The 16,954-nt window shown below is 45.7% G+C and overlaps 1 long non-coding RNA gene across 1 annotated transcript; it reads left to right on the top strand.

Moving 5' to 3' along the window:
- Positions 1-50: 50 nt before the first annotated feature.
- Positions 51-9,813, top strand: LOC136568570 (uncharacterized). Its single transcript, XR_010785257.1, has 3 exons — positions 51-458; positions 2,314-2,514; positions 9,588-9,813. It is a non-coding gene; the product is annotated as an uncharacterized lncRNA (long non-coding RNA).
- The last annotated feature ends 7,141 nt before the right edge of the window (positions 9,814-16,954 follow it).

Genomic DNA, 16,954 nt, shown 5'->3' with positions numbered 1-16,954 from the left:
GCAGGAAGCAATCCTCCGCCTAATCCACCGCTACTCTGTACCGCGCAGGCGCTCCTTTTCCTCCACTGCCGTCTCTCGGCGCTCCGTCGAGGAGAGTGGCGTCGTAGCGGAGAGTGGTGTGGGCTTGTCCCCAGTTGGCTGTCTGTTAGCCCTTCTCCAAACTCAGACCACTAGACCCTGGGGCAGTGAATGTCCGTCTTTCCCCTCCCATCCGCCCACCCACCACGGTGGATCTAGTGCTGCCTCGTAAAGTGGCCACAGGGCTTTATGTCAGCGGTACCGCTTCCTTAAACAGGCCTTGGGAGCCAGTGGCTGCGCACTGCCCTCTCACCATCATAGGAAAGAAAATGTGTAAGCCATCATAAGAAAGAAAAATCAGCTATGGATATCCTGTGTTACAAATTTGGCCTGTGACGACTGAGGAGAGAGGCTAGGATGCAAAGTATAGAATTACAAAGGTATGTATTTATTCAAGTGCATGAGATGTCTCAGCCAAACAAGGTATTTTTAGGGGGTTTATACCTTATACTACAAGGGTATGATATGAATAATCCACCTACTAATGCAGATTTCTAATTGTCTAATCATAAACGTGGTATAGCATAGCAACAAATGTTACAAGCATATATTTTGTAGGAGTACAGTATAATTTTCTGTCAGCATCCTTGTGATTTGTCTGTTAATCCAGATGTTTCCATCATTAACTTTTGCAAATTTTTTAGGCATCAACAATTCATGTTTCTCTTGGATATGGATCCTTCAGATAAGAAGCCTCTGTTCTTGCAGAAGTTAATTTCGTTGATCACTTGCCCTTAGTAGGGATCTTGGGTCTCCAGATAATGATTCAGCAATTATACACTAATAATGTTCTTAGCACCTACTGACTGTGTGGTCTCAATAATTTATATCATGCCTACTAGAAATGAAAATGATGATTTGACCATGTGCCTTGAGACCTTCAAAGCCAGTAAGGTGGGGAGAAGTCAGCATGGTGTCCAAAAATCTGGAGGCCAATAGGGAAGGGGAAAAGTCTGCATAGTGTGAAGGACCTTCAAGACCTTGAGGAGGCAAAAAGGGACCGATACATGACCAACTCAGTCACAGAGAATGGCCATTTACCTTATAAAATGGCATTAGTTATGCTAACCATATTACCAAAGATCAGGAGCAGGAGGTACCGGTCGCAGCTGTACATAAACTTCCTAGTCTTTTTGGATGCTTTGAGGTGCCACCTAGTTTGGTTAGAAATAAAATGGCTGAACTCTTACAGAAGCTTTGAATGCTATTGAGTAGCTTTGTGTGAGAACCAGGTTTCCTCTGGTCCCAGAAAATTTTGCTTTCTTGATATCCTTCCAAACTAAAGAGAAACAGCCTTAACTGATGAAAAAACCCCCTCAGCCCTTTTGATTTGATGGTAGAATCAAGAACCCTCAGAAATTAAGTGGCTAGATGTTTGCTTGATCTGAATTTGAAGGAGGAATGATGTCTTGGATCTGATCTTAATATCTTTAAATGCAAATACTACTTTTGCTTTAATCTAACTTTAAATAAGCAATTATCTGTTTGAGATAACTATCTGGCTACCTGTCTAATTTCTCTATTTCTCTTTTTTAAGCAAGCTACTGTAGAGTTATCACAGGAATTATTTAAAGTCAACAGAAACAGAAGCCTCCTTCCAATGTGTTTCCTTTCTGACATGGTTACAACTGATTAAATTTAATATGCCAGCAGGAACCAACCTATCTTTTAGCAACTTGAATAAAACATAAATAAGTTTCAAATTCTGGTAATATAAATTAAATAAATAGAATAGTTCCAGTTGGAAGTGAAAGGAATGAGGAGGAGGTGTTTTTACAAACAAACTGTGGGCCTGATGGTAGATAAGGCTAGATACAGAGAGGTGAATGAGGCAATGGGGGGAACCATAAATTCCATAGGAATTCCACTAATTGACACAGACTGTTACCCACTCAAGACTGTGCTAAATCTCTAGATTTAGAGAAAAAGAACAGTGACACAAGGAAAAATAAAAAGGGGGGGAGTACACATTAGAAAGGAGATGTATTAGTTGATTGGGAAAGTCTGTACTTCTCAAGTACTTCAGCCAGTGGGGAAGGAGAGAGGGAAATGCAGCCGAGAAATTAGGATAAAAGGAGGCTGCGTCCTCTAACAGTTTGAGAGTCCCCATGGGAAATGCCATTGACCTCTCCCTTTATTTGAATAAAGTTACAGGGCTCCTCTGTCCCCTTTTTGGACATAAACCTCTGGTGTTTGTGGATTAATATTCCTGACAATTTGCGGGATCTTGTCCAGGATATTTCTATCATCCAGGGGCAGCAGGCAGCGAGTGGAGCTGAAGGTGTGCCTCACCCAGTTTCAGTGATCAGCTCCCCTTGATGGTGATGGGCACCAGGCGATTGATTGGGTTCCCAAAACTGTCCAGGAAACAGATGAGTGTCAGACCAGGGGGGTCTGTGAAGAGTCCACAGAGAAGGACCACTGATAATCTCACCGGTGAGTAAAATGGGATCTTCGGGGAGTCAACCTGGGAGGGCACCCATGGAGCTAGCAAATGTAAAGCTGGGAAGGGGCCCCAGCAAAAGGGATGATGATCCCAAAATATCTCTGAAGAATCCCTTGGAAGAATGTGGAGTTGGTTTACACATTCTTCCAGAAGTAAAGACATGGATGCCCAAAGGGGGCAATAAGGAAAAGTTGAGAAAGGGTCTTTAAAATCCATGCCCGGGGGGAGCAATAAGGGGAGTCGAGAAGGAGTCTTGACAACAGGAGATGGACAAATAGTGTTGATATGTTGAGAAAAGATTAGTTGAAGGGGAATGTAGAGAGATATGGTTGAGGCGTGGAGCAGCAAGACCGGACGTGGAAGTGCGGGACTGGGAGAAGGGGTTGGGGGCCTGTGGGGGCTGTGGGGCAGCCGGGGCTCAGCACCAGGCAGTGCCTGACCCCGCCACCCCTGGGCAGGGGTGGCAGTGGCTGCTGGCCCCCATGAGGCTGCGGGACACCCTGGCTGCTCATGGTGCTGCCAGCTGTGCCCACTAGGAGCACTGGGGGAGAGGAGCCATTTGGACACTGCAACAGGACAAGGACTGGCTCTGGTATGCAGTGTGTGATCAAGAGAGTGAGCACGAGGAGGAGGAAGACCTATCTGGGAAATGCAGATTGTATGTGGAAGGATAAGAATTTTCTTTTAAGGATTTTGTTTGGTTCACTGGAAAAATGAGTGGGTTTGAGCTGTGGGAAAATGAGTACCCACAGGCAGTAGTGGGGGGACTAGAGGAAGAACAGAATAAGTCCCTGGATGAACTGGTTAGAAAGATACAGCAAGTTGTCTTGGTTTGGAAAGACAGGTGCCTGCTAAGGAAGGCAGGAGCCTCCCCTGAAATGGAGAAAATGAACCCTCCCCCTCCGAATTCCTATAAATTTTAAATTAAGGGGCTCTCAGGCAACAAAAATTATGGGAGCAGGAAATAACAGTTCTTTAATAGGGAAGAAAATAAAAGGATAAAATAAATAATGCAGTAAACTAAAACAATACTGACAGAGTCAGAACACAACCTGACACCCTGTTGGTCAGGGTGTTGGTAGCAGTCTAATTGGAAATGTGGCTGCAGTCCTCCTGAAGTATCAGGTGTGGTTCTGCTGGAGCAGGGATCCTGTAGAAAAAGGGTGTAGTCTTCCTCTGACAATCCAGTGGAAGAAGAGGCAGCTGCTGTTCCTCTGGGAAATCCAGTGGAGAAGCTGTGCTGGAATTCCATAATCTCCAGATTATATCTGGGTAGCAATGCTTGGCTCCTCCTTCTGGGTGGAGCATGTCACGATGGGATGCTATAGTTCTTATCAGTCATGCAGTGACATTCAATAGCCTGTTATCAGCAGATGTCTCCTCCGGAGGGAGGAGTGACTGTGGAAGAGATAAGGAAAACTGCCCACTTGACAAAAGACAACTGCCATACAGATGGTAATGGAATACATCTTGCCTCACAATCTGGAACACAAGTGTATATAAGAAGGGATGAGGAAAAAGCAAAGGTGATATAGCAGAGTTTTTACAGCCCCAGAGGCATAAGCCGCAGAACCCAAGGGGTCCCCCAGGATAGAAGGGACAGGGTTGGCCACAAGGAAGTGGCAGAAGCATTCCCTCCTCAGCAGGGGAGAGCCAACTCAGGCATCATTTGGGGAGAAATCAGTGTGCTATCTGCAGGGCAGAGGGACACTGGAAGCAAGAATGCCTGCAGAAACAATTGGATCCTCAGGAGGAGGAAGTCCAGAGGATAATGGAGACAGATTGTTAGGGGTGTCAGGGGCTCCCATTATACCAGGAACCTACCACACTGGAGCCCTTGCTAACTTTTAAGGTGGGTCCAGATTGAGAGGAGCTGTGTTTCCTGGTAGACACAGGGGCCTCTCAATCCACCTTGAATTTTATCCCTAAGAGGGGAAAATTGTCAAAATGATTATTCAAGGGGTGAGTGGGAAGGATGAATGTGTGCATTTTGTTCAACCCCTATTAATAGATGTGGGAGTCAGGTTTGAAATGCATGAATTCCTGTTTGTTCCTAATTGTGATTGTAATTTACTGGGAAGGGATTTGATGGCTAAAGTGGGAATGCAAATTAGTATTGTGAAAAATGATACAGAGCCTAACACTGGTAACTTTATGTAAAATGTCTGAGAAGGTTTATGCTGAAATAAACCCAGAAATGTGAGTGGCCCCAGGGAAATACGGAAGATTTGATATAGAGCCTCTCCAAATTATTTTGAAGCAACCAGGACAAGTGGTGTCTAAAAAGCAATATCCTATTTCAAGGGAAGGAAAGAAGGGGTTACAGCCTGTCATTGAGTCCCTGCTAAAGGTAGGTCTTTTGGAGTCATGGATGTCTCCTTATAACGCTCCTATCCTGCTGGTTAAGAAACAGGATGGAACCTACAGAATGGTGCAGGATCTAAGAATAATAAATGAAATTGTCAAACCAAGGCATCGCACAGTTCTGGATCCCTATACCATCCTGAATCAGATCCCTTCTTCACATCAGTATTATTCAGTACTGGATTTGAAGGATGCTTTCTCGGGGTATCCAATTACTGAGGACAGTCAACAGTATTTTGCCTCTGAGTGGGAGCAGGAGGAAGGAGAGAAGATGGTAAAACAACAATTGACATGGACAGTCTCCCCACAGGGATTTACAGAGTCACCGGTTCTGTTTGGGCAAGCCCTGCAAAAAATATTAAGAGAGTTTACTCCACCCTCAGGAGACAGGTTGTTGCAGTACGTGGATTATTTGTTTTTATCAGGGGAACAGGAAAAGGTGGTTGAAGATGCTACTGTGAAGCTACTTAATTTTCTTGCTAAAAAGCAACTTAGAGCGTCTGAAAAGAAGGAGCAGTTGGTAGAGAAAAAGGTTTAATATTTGGGACACATTTTGACTGGAGGGTTGCGGTGTATTGAGCCAGACAGAATATAAGGGATTTTACAAGTACCATTACCCCAGACAAAGAAGAAGTTATGGCAGTTTTTAAAGTTAGTAGGGTACTGCAGAACATGGATTGAGAATTTTTCTGTTTAACCAGACCTTTATAGGACTTTTTAACCCAAGAGAGTCCTAATGTTGTGGCATGGACACCAGAAGGAGAGAAAAGCTTTAGAAAATTAAAAGACAAATTGGTTAATGCCCCAGTCTTAGCTCTTCCAGACTCAGAAAAGGAATTTGAATTATATGTGGATGTTAAACAAGGCCATGCTAAAGGAATTTTCGTACAAGAGCATGAGGGGAACACAGCAGCCTGTTGCTTATTTTTCTAAGCTCTTAGACCCAGCGTCCAGAGGCTGGCCTCACTGTCTGCAGAACTGTGCAACCACAGCCTTGATGATAACTGAGTCCCAAAAACTGACAGTAGGAGGATATCTGATTATTCAAGTTTGCCATCAGGTTAAAGCTTTGTTAACTGAAAGAGCCTCTAAGGAGATGACCAGTGCTCGCTTATTATAGCATGAATCTTGTTTAATGGAACAGGAGGACTTGGAATTGAAAAGTGGGGAAGGGTTTAACCCAGCCTCTGTGAACGGCCATGAAGAGGGGGCCAGGAAGAAACCCATGACTGCATTCAAGTGATAGATCTCCAGACCCGGGCTAGGGAAGGTTTACGAGACACTTCCTGGCCTGAGGGAGAAAATGTGTTTATGGATGGGTCTTCAAGGGTGGTAGAAGGGAAGTGATTTATAGGATACGCTATCATTAATGGAAAGGAATTAAAGGAAGGAGGTAGATTTCCACCCACATGGTCAGCTCAGACAGTGGAGCTGTATATACTTGTAAGGGCCTGTGAATTATATCGGGACAAGATAGTGAAGATTTTTACTGATTCTGAATATGCATATGGAGTGATACATGCATTTGGGAAATTATGGGAAGAAAGAGGTTTATTAACCTGCAGAGGAAAATTGTTAGCTAATGAGAGCCTAATTTCTCACCTATTGGAAGTGGTGAATTTACCAAAAGGGGTAGCAATAATACATGTTAGGGGACACCAGGCAGGGTGGTCAGAAGAGGCAATAGGTAACTGACTGGCTGCTGAAGAAGCTTGGAAAGCTTCATTATTGCCAGAAATCTCTTAAGATCCTCCCTTTGCTCCTAGTAATTTCATCCTTGCCAGAGAAACTGTCTTTTCCATCAGAGGAGGTTGAGATAATTAAAAAGAGTGAGGCAGAGTAAAGAGGGTGTCCTAGGGTGACTTTATGATGCTTGTATCCCCATTCATCTGTTTAGCCCAGAAATAAGTTTTGCAACTTTAAGACTAGTTCTGAGAGCAAAGGGGGAGAGAGAAGAAGCACAGTTTTCAAAAATTGCACTCACTCCTCCACATTCTGGCTCATGGACTGTGTTGTCTGCAGCACAGACGGACGACGGGACACAGCTCTCCTTTGCTTTTAGTTAGTTTTCAGCTAGCTGAGGCAGAGAAGTTCCCTAGACTGTGGGTTTTATTTTTCTCTTAGAACTGTTTAAACCTGCTCTCGACTGAACACCCAGAAGAGCACTGGCAGCTCACACCTATAGCCCACCGGGGCCTGGCCTGGGCCGCGGCATTTCCACTGCCAGAGGGACTGATAAGAGACTTAGTGAGCTGAACTACAGCCAACAAAAGGGACTTTCTGAGTTTGTCATCTCTTTTGGATCAGCAAAAGGTTTTATTGTTTAATATTGTTAAATTTTTTTGAGCTGGTAAATGCTTTGCCTATGTCCTGGTTTAGGGCAAATTTGGAGGAGAATTTCCAAATTAGGGCCCCTCCAGTAAGCAAACCCACACGGCCCCTCCCCCCAACTGGTTCGGGAAGGATTCCTTGGAGAGAAGTGGAAAGAACCTGTTTATTTAATAGGCACAGCACCCCCCAGCACACAAAATGAACAATACCGGATGACACTGCTCTGAAAATAGATGACAAATTCAGAAAGTCTCTCTTGGGGGGGTGGTCACTCTGTTCTCAGTCCCTCCGGCGCTGGGGCAGCTGCTGCAGGCCACAAGGTGCAAACTCTCGGTGTTTCCCAGGTGAGAGTCCAGAGCAGGTTCGAAATGGTCAGAAAAAGGAAAGGAGAAACAGTCCAAGAAGAAATTTGGACAGTTTAGCTAAACTAGCTAAAGAGCAAAAGCAAGCAGAACCAAAGCAAGCGAGAGTGAGAGAGAGCAAAGCGAAAAGCAAAAGCAGCAAAAAAGCAAAAGCTGCAGTCTCTGTGTCCTGCCAGGCTGATAAGAAAACCAAAACAAAACTTTCCCTCTTCAGAGCCAGTCTTAAAGGTACAGAACATAATATCCAACATTAACAGAACACATGAATGGGAATACAAGCATCATAATGTCACCCTAGGACAGCCTATTAAAGAAACAGTTTTTTCCACTTTTCTCCTAGGAAATATTTTCCCAAAGCAGTTGAGGGAGGGGGTGCTTAAATCTGCTTTTTAGCGGAACCCCTTTAGAGGTTTTCTCCCAAATTTGCCCTAAACCAGGACAAATACAGTTTTTGGCACCCTACACATGGTTTAAGAAAACAGAAAAAAGCTATACTGATTACATTTTAGTTGTACTTACTCTGAATTGAGATAAAGCAGTCAATAGCCATGTTACCTGAATTCATAATGTCTCTCTGGGTAGAGGCCTTCATGTGTTTCTGGTCCCTAAGCTTTTTTTGAGGTTTTAATACCTTTCTGGTCCCTAGGCTTATTTTCTTATCCATAAATAACCCCAATATTATCCCTAACACATGGGTTTTACAGCAGAGGGGCACACATTAGAATGGCTATTGTGCTGAGCTCAGTGATAATGATTTATAGGGAGTTTACAAATGTACTAGAATCTATTCAAGATATGTATAGTTTATAGTTTCTTCATCCTACCCTACGTCCTAGTTCCAATAACATGTTTTGGGGATTTATTAGTAACTGTGCCAAATTTGTTAGAGGAAGAGCAGAGGATGAGGCTTTTCAGCCTTTACTTTCCTTCTTCTACTTTAAATCTGTTATGACACTTTTTGAGACTGTTCAATTTCCCCTAAATGTTAAAGAGACGACCTTCCTAGTATTTAATCTAGCAAGCTTCCTCTATACGGTCTGCAGCTTCTCTAGAATGAGGGCTGAGATGTCCAGAGGAGCTGATGAGACCTCTGACCCAAAAGTAAACCCAAGTGTGGAAAATGCTGAGTAGTGTGGAGAATGGGAGGATATGAACCAAACCCTAAAATAATTTTCTGACCCCATAGCCTGGGATTTTCCATGTGAACAAATTCAGAACCCAGCTGAGGTGGGGAAATACTTGAAAGAGAAGTGCCATGATGACTCTAAGGAAGAAAAGATCATTGCAATAAGCTAAGCCCTAGTATATGCCTATTGCACGCTGCTAGATACCGTAGGGCAGCAAATAGAAGCACAGGGGCAGGGAAATAAATTAGCAGCTACCCCAGTCACTCAGGCTGCAGCCAACACCCCAGCTACTCAGGTTGTAGCTAAACCAGACAGTGAGCTTCAACCAATGGCTATTGCTCCTACCACGAGAGGAGGAAAACACACAACCAAAATCGATCACCATATAGACGACAATGATCCAGGGGAAGGACCCTCAAAACCAATTACTGACACAAAATTGGAAGTCACTACTGAGTCCTTTTCCCTAAAAGACCTTTGAAGCCTAAGAAAAAATTACACTCGACGACCTGATGAATCTATAGTTGATTAGTCCGTCTTTAGGATGCTGCAGGTGAGGCTACAATTCTGGATGGTACTGTGTCCTAGGGTGACATTATGATGCTTGTATCCCATTCATGTGTTCTGTTTATGCTGGATATTATGTTCTGTGCCTTTAAGACTGGCTCTGAAGAATGAAAGTTTTGTTTTGGTTTTCTTATCAGCCTGGCGGGACACAGAGACAGGGCAGCAGCTTGTGCTGCTTTTGCTTTTCCTTTTCGCTTTGCTCTCTCGCTCTTGCTTCTGTGTCACTTCTGCTTTGCTCTTGCTTCTGCTCATTAGCTAGTTTAGCTAAACAGTCCAAATTTCTTCTTGGACTGTTTCTCCTTTTCTTTTTAGAAAGAACTTGAACCTGCTCCGGACTGGGACCTGGGAACACCGAGAGTTTGCACCTTGTGGCCTGCAGCAGCTGCCCCAGCGCCGGAGGGACTGATAACAGAGCGACCACTCCCGAGAGAGACTTTCTGAATTTGTCATCTTTTTCAGACTGGTGTCATCTGTTATTGTTAATTTTGTGTGCTGGGGGGGTGCTGTGCCTATTAAATAAACAGGTTCTTTCCACTTCTCTCCGAGGAATTCTTCCCAAACCGGTTGGGCCCTCCCCTCCCCCCCCCTCCCTTTGGAGATTCTCTACCAAATTTGCCCTAAACCAGGACAAAATCTTGGCGCCCAATGTGGGGCTCAAGAGAGAGTGGAAAAACCCTGTTTTGAGTGCATTTTGGTTGCCATTACTCTGTGTTTGTTTAAAGCAGTTAATAGCCGTGTTTTTTGAATTCATAATGTCTATTGGGGTCAAGGCTTGCATGTGTTTCTGGTCCCTAGGGTTTTTTGAGATCTTAATACCTCTGTGGTCCCTAGGTTTATTTTCTTATCCAGAAATAGTTCTAGTATTGTCCCTAATACGTAGTTTTTACAGCAGAGGGGCAGTGACCAGAATAGCTATCCTGCTGGGCTTGATGGCAATGATGTGCAAGAAGTTTATAAACATGTTGGGGTCTGCTCCAGGTATGAATGGTTCTTGGCTATGGTTATTCGTCCAGTTTGTTAGAGGAGGAGCAGCCGGGAATGAGGCTTTTCAGCCTTTGCTTTCCTTCTTCTCCTCTGAATCGGTTGCATCCCTATTGAAGAATGTTCAATTTCCCCTGAATGTTAAAGAAACCATCTTTCTGGTATTCAATCTAGTAACCTTCCTCTATACAGTCTGCTGCTTCTATAGAATGAGGGCTGAGATTTCTAGACGGGCTGATGAGACCCCTGACTCAGGAGTAGACTCAGGCGTGGAACATCCTGAGTGGTGTGGGAAATGGGAGGATATGGGCCAAATCCTGAAGGAATTCTCTGACCCTATAGTCTGGGACTTTCCACATGAACAAATACAGAACCCAGCTGAGGTGGGGAAATATCTCAAAGAGAAGCACCAGCATGAGCCTAAGGAGAGAAAGGTCATTGCAGTGAGCTGGGCTCTGGCATATGCTTATCGCACTCTGTTGGAGACTGTACGACAGCAGACAGAGGCAGGGGGGCAGGGAGATAAATCAGCTATCCCAGTCACTCAGGCTGCAGCCAACACCCCAGGCTCGAAGCCAGCAGCCAAACCAGATAGTGAGCCTAAGCCAGCAGCTAAACCAATGGCTGTTGCTACCAGTACTAGAAGTGGGAAATGCACGGACAAGACCAATCGACCAGTGGATGATGATGATGATGCAGGAGAAGGAACCTCAATGCCTCCTGACATAAAATCAGGAGTCAAAGCAGCGGGTGCAAGATCAGATGCAAATATTGAGTCCTTTTCCCTGAAGGACCTTCGTGGCCTACGGAAGGATTACACCCGACGACCTGATGAATCCATAATTAGTCGGTTAGTCCGTCTCTGGGATGCTGCAGGCAAGGCTACAATTCTGGATGGCACTGAAGCGAGGCATTTGGGATCCCTGTCACATGATCCTGTCATCGACCAAGGAATTATGAGGGGGGCAAACCCTCAGAGCCTCTGGGCACGGGTCTTGGAAAGTGTTGCACAAAGATACCTGTGTGCAGATGACCTTTATATGCAACAAACACAGTGGAAGACCATAGAGCAAGGGATTCAACGCTTGAGAGAAATGGCAGTGGCAGAGATTATCTTCTCAGATGATGTAACAACTAGGAACCCAGACTTGGTGCCATGCACGTCTGTGATGTGGTGAAAACTTGTGCGACTTGGGCCACATGAATATGCTTCTGCCTTAGCCATAATGAAGAGGGCTGAGAGGGATGAGACCATGCTTGATATGGCAAGGAAGCTCCGAGCATATGCAGATGCTGTGCATGGCCCAACACATGCCAGAATCGCAGCGGTAGAAACATGTCTACAGAACTTAGAGGATAAGATAGAGGAGAATCATAAGAAGCTCAGAGAGGAGATTAAAGACCTTCTCCAAATCTCGGCAGTACAGATCAGAGGTTCTGGTATCCAAGGCAGACATTTCCCAGATAGCGAGAGAAGGTACACCCCACGAACTGAGCTGTGGTTCTTCCTGCGTGATTGTGGAGAAAACATGAGGAGGTGGGATGGAAAACCTACTGCTGTTCTTGTACGACGGGTGCATGTATTGAAGGAAGCCACCAGAAAGAAAGCAGCTCCAGTAGCCCATAGCCGAACTGCCAGGTATGATGCTGATGATGCCAAGTCTGATCCCCTTGAAGGAACATCCAAGACATATGCCCAGGGAAAGAAGGATAACCAGGCTTAGAGGGGCCCTGACTCTAGCCAGGTAGAGGCTAGGGAAAATCGTGTTTTCTGGTCTGTGTGGATTCATTGGCCTGGCACATCGGAACCACAAGAGTATAAAGCTTTGGTTGATACCGGTGCTCAATGTACATTAATTCCATCGAGACATGTGGGGACAGAGTCTGTTTCTATTGCTGATGTGACAGGGGGATCCCAGGATTTCACTTTGGTGGAAGCTGATGTGAGCCTGACTGGGAATGAGTGGAAGAAACATCCTATCGTGACTGGCCCAGAGGCCCCATGTATTTTGGGCATAGACTACCTTCGAAGTGGGTATTTCAAAGACCCAAAAGGACTCAGGTGGGCATTTGGGATAGCTGCTGTAGAGACAGAGGGCATCCAGCAATTGAACACCTTGCCTGGGCTGTCTGAGAATCCATCTGCAGTAGGACGCCTGACGGGAGCACAGCAACGGGTGCCAATTGCCACTTCCATAGTGCATCGATGACAGTATAGAACCACTCGAGATGCTGTGATCCCCATCCATAAGATGATCCGAGAGCTGGAGAGCCAAGGGGTGGTCAGCAAGACCCACTCACCCTTCAACAGCCCCATTTGGCCTGTGCGAAAATCTGAAGGAGAATGGAGATTGACTGTGGACTACCATGCATTGAATTAAGTGACTCCACCACTGAGTGCTGCCGTGCCAGACATATTAGAGTTCCAGTACGAGCTTGAGTCCAAGTCAGCGAGGTGGTATGCCACTATAGACATTGCCAATGCATTTTTCTCCATTCCTCTGGCAGCAGAATGCAGGCCTCAGTTTGCTTTCACATGGAGGGGAGTGCAGTATACCTGGAACCAACTGCCCCAGGGGTGGAAGCACAGTCCTACCATCTGCCATGGACTGATCCAGACTGCACTAGAAAAGGGTGAGGCTCCAGAACATCTGCAATATATTGATGACATCATTGTGTGGGGGAACACAGGTGCGGAAGTGTTTTGAGAAAGGAAAGAAAATCATCCAAATCCTCCTGGGAGCTGGTTTCGCCATTAAAAAGAGCAAAGTAAAGGGACCAGCTCGTGAGATTCAGTTCCTGGGAGTGAAGTGGCAAGATGGACAGCGTTAGATTCCTACAGACGTCATCAACAAGATCACAGCAATGTCTCCACCCACCAATAAGAAAGAGACACAAGCTTTCCTAGGTGCCATAGGCTTTTGGAGGATGCACATTCCTGAGTACAGTCAAATCGTGAGCCCTCTTTACCTGGTCACCCGCAAGAAGAACACTTTCCACTGGGGCCCTGAGCAGCAACAAGCCTTTGTCCAGATTAAGCAGGAGATCGCTCATGCAGTAGCCCTTGGCCCAGACAGGACAGGACCAGATATGAAGAACATGCTCTACTCTGCAGCCAGGAACCATGGCTTGTCCTGGAGCCTTTGGCAGAGGGTGCCTGGGGAGACTCGGGGTCGACCACTGGGATTTTGGAGTCGAAGCTACAGAGGCTCTGAAGCCAACTACACTCCCACAGAGAAGGAAATCTTGGCTGCCTATGAAGGAGTCCAAGCCGCCTCAGAGGTGATTGGTACAGAAGCTAACTCCTCCTGGCACCCCGACTACCGGTGCTGGGGTGGATTTTCAAAGGCAAGGTTCCTTCCACTCACCATGCCACCAGTGCCACATGGAGCAAGTGGATTGCTCTTATCAGTGCGCCTGTATAGGTAAACTGAATCACCCTGGGATTTTGGAGGTAATTACAAATTGGCCTGAAGGTGAGAATTTTGGTGTCACAGATGAAGAACAAGAACCAATGACACGGGCTGAAGAGGCTCCTCCATGTAACCAACTGCCACCAGACGAAACATGCTACGCTCTTTTCACTGATGGTTCCTGTCACATCGTAGGGATGAACCAGAAGTGGAAAGCAGCCATATGGAGCCCCACAGGACAGGTCGCACAAGCTACCGAAGGAGAAGGTGGATCAAGTCAACTTGAGGAACTCAAAGCCGTTCGACTGGCCCTGGACATTGCAGAAAGAGAGAAGTGGCCAAAGCTCTACCTCTACACTGATTCATGGATGGTAGCAAATGCTCTTTGGGGATGGCTGGAGAGGTGGAAAGAGGCTTACTGGCAGCGTAGAGGAAAACCAATTTGGGCTGCTGATGAGTGGAAAGATATGGCTACCAGGGTAGGGAGGCTACCTGTGAAGGTCTGCCATGTAGATGCCCATGTCCCCAAGAATAGAGCCAATGAGGAGCACCAAAACAATGAGCAGGTAGACCAGGCAGGAAAGATAGGGGTGTCCAAGATAGACCTAGATGGGGAACACAAGGGAGAGTTATTCCTAGCTCGATGGGCCCATGATGCCTCAGGCCATCAGGGCAGAGATACCACCTATAAGTGGGCATGAGACCGAGGGGTGGATCTAACCATGGACAGTATTTCACAGGTTATCCATGACTGTGAGACGTGTGCTGCTATCAAACAGGCCAAGCGAGTGAAGCCCCTGTGGTACGGTGGGCGGTGGTCCAAGTACAAGTATGGGGAGGCCTGGCAGATTGACTACATCACACTGCCCCAGACACGCCAGGGTAAGCGCTACATTCTGACCATGGTGGAAGCCACCACTGGATGGTTGGAAACCTACCCTGTGTCTCATGCTACTGTCCGTAACACCATCCTGGGCCTTGAAAAGCAGGTCCTTTGGAGGCATGGTACCCCTGAGAGGATTGAGTCAGACAATGGGTCTCATTTCTAGAACAGCCTTATCAACACCTGGGCTAGCGAACATGGCATTGAGTGGGTGTACCATATCCCCTACCATGCACCAGCTGCAGGAAAAGTGGAGAGGTACAATGGACTACTAAAAACCCAGCTGAAAGCTTTGGGTGGGGGATCTTTCTAAAATTGGGAGCAGCATTTAGCAAAGGCCACCTGGTTAGTTAACACCCGAGGTTCCACCAACCGAACAGGTCCTGCCCAGTCTGAGTCTCTGAATGTAATAGATGGAGATAAAGTCCCAGTGGTACGTGTCAGACGTTTGTTAGGGAAGACTGTGTGGGTCAATTCTGCCTTGAGTACAGACAAACCCATTCATGGGGTTGTCTTTGCTCAGGGACCAGGTTGCACATAGTGGTTAATGCAAAGAGATGGAACAACACAATGTGTACCTCAGGGAGATCTGATTGTGGGGTGAGAATGAGAGGCAAATATCACTGTTCATTGGATGTTACTGCCATTGTCTGTACATTAAACTATACAGACATGAGAAAGAAGGAAATGTGTAAGTGTTGAAGGTCTGGGCAAGTGGAAGATGGAGAAGGAAATGTGCAAGTGTCCAAGGCCTGAGCAAGTGATAGATGGAGCTTTGATTTAGTAAAGTGAAAGGGGGGAATCCTGCAGCTCTCTAGTACAGGGCCTGGATTCAGTGGTCCAGTGTGGGGATGTGATGAGGGCATGATGGGTATTGCTTGTAAATTTTGGGGGAACAGATGGAAATTTTGTGTGAATAAATGCATGATGTGTGGTAGTATGTTGATAATATGGGGATAAGGGGTGGAATGTCCTAGGGTGACTTATGATGCTTGTATCCCCATTCATGTGTTCTGTTTATGCTGGATAATATGTTCTGTAACTTTAAGACTGGCTCTGAAGAATGAAAGTTTTGTTTGGGTTTTCTTATCAGCCTGGCGGGACACAGAGACAGGGCCGCAGCTTGTGCTGCTTTTGCTTTTTCCTTTTTCTTTTCACTTTGCTCTCTCGCTCTTGCTTCTGCTTCACTTCTGCTTGCTCTTGCTTCTGCTCATTAGCTAGTTTAGCTAAACAGTCCAAATTTCTTCCTGGACTGTTTCTCCTTTTCTTTTTAGAAAGAACTTGAACCTGCTCCGGACTGGGACCTGGGAACACCGAGAGTTTGCACCTTGTGGCCTGCAGCAGCTGCCCCAGCGCCGGAGGGACTGATAACAGAGCGACCACTCCCGAGAGAGACTTTCTGAATTTGTCATCTTTTTCAGACTGGTGTCATCTGTTATTGTTAATTTTGTGTGCTGGGGGGTGCTGTGCCTATTAAATAAACAGGTTCTTTCCACTTCTCTCCGAGGAATTCTTCCCAAACCGGTTGGGGGGAGGGGCCGTGTGGGTTTGCTTACTGGAGGGGCCCCCCCCCTTTGGAGATTCTCTACCAAATTTGCCCTAAACCAGGACATACTGAAGCAAGGCATTTAGGATCCCTGTCACATGATCCAGTTATCGACCAAAGAATGATGAGTGGGGCTAACCCTCACAGTCTCTGGGCATGGGTCCTGGGATGTGTGGCAGAAAGATATCTGTGTGAAGATGATCTCTATATGCAGCAAACCCAATAGAAGACCATAGAACAAAATATTCAATGCTTGAGAAAAATGGCAGTGGCAGAGGTTGTCTTCTCAGATAACATAAACGCTAGGAATCCAGACTTGGTACCATGTACATCCATGATGTAGCGAAGACTTATATGACTTAAGCCACAAAAATATGCTTTTTTTTAGCAATAATAAAGCAAGATGACAAGACAGAGACTGTGCTTGATATGGCCAAGAAGCTCTGAGCTTATGCAGATACCGTGCATGGCCCAACACATACAAAAATTGCAATTCTGTAAACATGTCTACAGAAATTAGAAAACAAGATAAAAGAAACTCACGAAAAACTCAGAGAAGAGATTAAAGAAGACCTTCTCCAAATCTCAGCAATACAAATCAGAAGTTCTGGTACCAAACACAGATGTCCCCCAAATAGGGAGAAAATGTCCACCCCTCAAACTAAGCTATGGTTCTTCCTACATAATTATACAGAAAACATGAAGAGATGCGATAAAAAATATACTACTGCTCTAGCACAAGTGCTTGAATTAAAAGACAACAAGACTCAGATAAGTTCCACCAAAAAAGAGGCAGCTCCAATAGTCCATAGCCACACTGCCAAGTATGATGATGATGACTCCCTCTTTTTGTTTA

This window comes from Molothrus aeneus, chromosome W, assembly GCF_037042795.1.
Source record: "Molothrus aeneus isolate 106 chromosome W, BPBGC_Maene_1.0, whole genome shotgun sequence".
In the NCBI taxonomy this organism is placed as follows: Eukaryota; Metazoa; Chordata; class Aves; order Passeriformes; family Icteridae; genus Molothrus; species Molothrus aeneus.
This window is presented reverse-complemented; position numbering and strand designations above follow the sequence as displayed.